This window comes from Martes martes (genome assembly GCF_963455335.1).
Source record: "Martes martes genome assembly, chromosome: 8".
Classification (NCBI taxonomy): Eukaryota; Metazoa; Chordata; class Mammalia; order Carnivora; family Mustelidae; genus Martes; species Martes martes.
The window spans coordinates 86,909,712-86,913,279 of record NC_137895.1 but is presented as its reverse complement, the minus strand read 5'-3'; positions in this window follow the sequence as shown (position 1 = coordinate 86,913,279).

Below are 3,568 nucleotides of genomic sequence, written 5' to 3'. Positions count from 1 at the left end.
GCAAGCAAAAAAAAGAAAAAAAAGAAAAAAAAAGAAAGAAAAGAAAAGAAAAAAAATAACACCCAAAGAAGGGTTTTTGTTTGTTTGTTTTTGAGGGGAAATCCCAGAAATGTAGCTTGTTTAATATTTTAGGCCTCTTATTTTTGTAAGATGTGTAGAATTTGCTGTTTGTTGTTTTATTTTGACAACTCAGGAAGAAACTGACCTCAGAAAGAATGTTAGACTTTGGCTGCTCTCCTGTGTATTCCCTGCCCCCGACCCCTCCCCAGGGAGCAAATTCTCCCAGGAGACTCAGAAAGTGAGGTGGGGAAGGGGAGAGGAAGACCCAGAGCCACACTGAAACCCCTGCTCTTCCTGGGACAGAAGCGGAATGTATTTCTAGGGCTTCCTCCCCAGGTCCAAGGTTGGAGCCAGGGGTGTGGGGGAGTGGGTTGTGGGATTTGAGAAGTTGTAGGTCCTGCTGCTCTCCCCCCTGAGCCCCACCCCCCCAGCTTAGTGTTAGCTGTTTAGTGTTATCCAGAGGGATGCCCCTTGCGCCCTTTCCTGCCCCTGGAAAGGGAGGGCCCAGATGGGAGGGTGACCTAGCCAGAAAGTCCTCAGAGAGCTCATCTCACCTGGCCTTTCACAGGCAGAGGTCTTCTATAACTTATGTTAGGAGGATTCCCTTGGGAGAGAAGACAGTGTGGCCACAAGTCTGGCAGGGCACAAAACTGACTACAGACTCAGCTTCCCTGTGTATTGGGAGGCTCCAAGGAGGAGTGAGCACCGGTTAGAAGAACGTGGATCTCGCATTATCCTAGAGTCCTAGGTTGGGAGCTTCAGGGGCTGTGAGAGTGTGAAGGAGATGGGTAGACTGTTTTTCCCTGAAGTGGGGGGTTTATTTTCAGTCCCACCCAAACTTTCCACTGGAAGCCAGGCTTGGGGACCCTTCCTTGTGAGAACAATACTCCTCTCCTTCCCAGCAACTTTCCCTTGACGGGGCTTTGGTTTGTCTTCCCCTCAGGGAGCCCATTTCACAACTCTGACCTTTGCTCCAAAGTAGGACACAAGCCCTCACCTTACCTCTACTCTCTCCCCCCCAGTCCCCCTCCACCATTCCCTTATAGCTCCTACAGTCTCTGTACCATCTCCCACTCCCAGCTAGAAGGGTGTCCATGGGGGACATTTTCAGGTGCCAAGATGTTGAGGGCCTGTGCTGCGCTAGGAGTGCTAACAGGAAAGCTGCTCTGTTTTTCCCTCCTTTTCATCCTTTGTCTTTTCGGGCCTCCTCTCCTCTGAGCTGGCTGACTGCAGGGCTTTGGTGCCTCACACTGCTGTGAAGGGCCATTTGGAGGGAGCAGGGCGTGAGGAGGTTCTCTCAGGTGTGTGTACGTATATGGGGGGGGGGGTGGAGGGCATGGGGAAGTGGGGTTGGGATCCCAGCCTTCCCTTCAAGAGGCAGGCAGCTGGGGGCCAAGGGAGGAGCTCCCTGAGACCCAGGGCCCCCACCGCCTCCTCTACTGGCCTTGGGGAACTTTGCACAAGGAGACGGCCCCCAGTCTATTAGCACCTACCTCATGAGCACTGGGGCGGGTTGGGGTGGGAGGGGGTAAGGGCAGGTCCAGCTCTGGCAATGTTGAGGGGGCATACCAAAGAATCCAGGGGCAGGCATTGGGGGAGGGCGGGCGGACTTGGCAAGCTGGCCCTCCTTATCCTCTACCCACACTGGGGTTGGGGTCCTCTCCTCCAGCTGTAACCATTTCTACCTCATTTTGCTGCGTGTTGTACATGGACGTATTTATCTCCTGTCTGACGATGCTCTGCAGTTGTGGTCTGTCTACCTCAGAAGAGACTGTATTTTAAAAGAAAGTATTACACAGTATTAAAGCGATGACATGTGGTTTCCAGAGGATTTCTTGGGGGCAGCAGGATGTGGGGAGCCCTCTGGGGAAATGCCTGGGCCTCCAGCTGTACCATGGGTGTGGCCCTGTGGGTGTTTCTAGTCCTTTGGCAGAACATCACTGCGGGACCCCTGGTACTCATTCTCGCCCAGCGAGGACCTCCCAGGGATTGGGCACAGAGTCTACCAGGTGAGAAGCACCAGGGTAGGGGAGGCCCTCCTATGAGCTCTCAGAGGCTCAGAACTGGGGCTGACTTCTATCTCCAGAGTCCCAAAGTACCAGGGGAAAGAAGGGCTCACATGTTTGTTGAATGAGTGAATGGATGAGGAAATGAATACTTGGAGAAAAGGGGGGCTGAAGAGGATGGTGCACTCAGAGTGTGGACAGCAGCCTTTGCTGGCTAGAGCTAAGATTAGACTTGAGTCCTGGAGGAAGGGAGGGGGGCAGAGTGCAGGGCGTGGAGACAGCTAAGCTCCAGTCTTCAGGGGTGCGTGGGATCCTTTGTCCATCATCATCTGCCCATTCCCAAACTATCTTTGCCACTGCATCATAAACCAAGAGTCTGAGAACTAAGAAGGAAGAGCTTGTTGAAAAAGCTTATGTAGGGGTGCCTGGGTGGCTCAGTGGGTTAAGCCTCTGCCTTCAGCTCAGGTCCTGATCTCAGGTCCTGGGATCGAGCCCTGCATCAGGCTCTCTGCTCAGCAGGGAGCCTGCTCCCCCGCCCCCCTCTCTGCCTGCCGCTCTGCCTGCTTGTGATCTCTGTCTGTTTAAAAAAGAAAAGAAAAAGCTGTATGGAGATAGCTGTGAGAGGTGTGGACCCATAACCTCCTGAGGTCTTTGAATGCTCTAAGCAAAATTACCAAGGACCAGCGTGCTTGGAGAGCAGCGCATGTGCAGGCAGGCTCAGGGCTGAGGCATGCCTTGGGCTTTCAGGAGGCAAAGCAAGCCCAAGCAGGGAGAGCCTGCAAAGCAGACGGTTCCCCTATTGGCAGAAAGAATTGTGTGCCTGCACATGGGGGCCCCCCGGGCATTGCCCCGGGACTCAGCGCCACCAGCCCTCTTGGCCCTTGGAGGTCTAGACCTCCCTCACACTCTAGTTGGTTTATTCTGCATCTATTCTTTGTAGACTCTGTGTAGCACCGAAGATCCGGCAATGGTTAAGCACAGCCACTGTTCAAGGGGAGAAGAGCTCAAAAATGGATCATTCGAAAATAAGTGGATGAAGCAGCTTGGGGAGGGACCCTATAAAATTTTTATATTCTCACGTCCGGTATAGGATTTGGTACATGGAAGACACTAAAATACTAGATAAGTCCTTCAGTTAATCAATTTCCAGAGAAATGTCCCAATGGAGTATGCACAGGCTGTTTTGTAACAGAAAACCAAAACAGGCTATCACAGGGATGCCCAGAAGAGCCCCTGCCTCCTAGTGGCGGAGGCGGTGGTGTATCAGAAAAACTTCCTGAGGGGCGCCTGGGTGGTTCAGTGGGTTAAGCCTCTGCCTTCGGCTCAGGTCATGATCTCAGGGTCCTGGGATTGAGCCCCAACATCAGGATCTCTGCTCATCAGGGAGCCTGCTTCCCCCTCTCTCTCTGCCTGCCTCTCTGCCTATTTGTGATCTCTCTCTCTCTCTCTCTCTCTGTCAAATAAATAAATAAATAAATAAAATCTTAAAAAAAAAGAAGAAA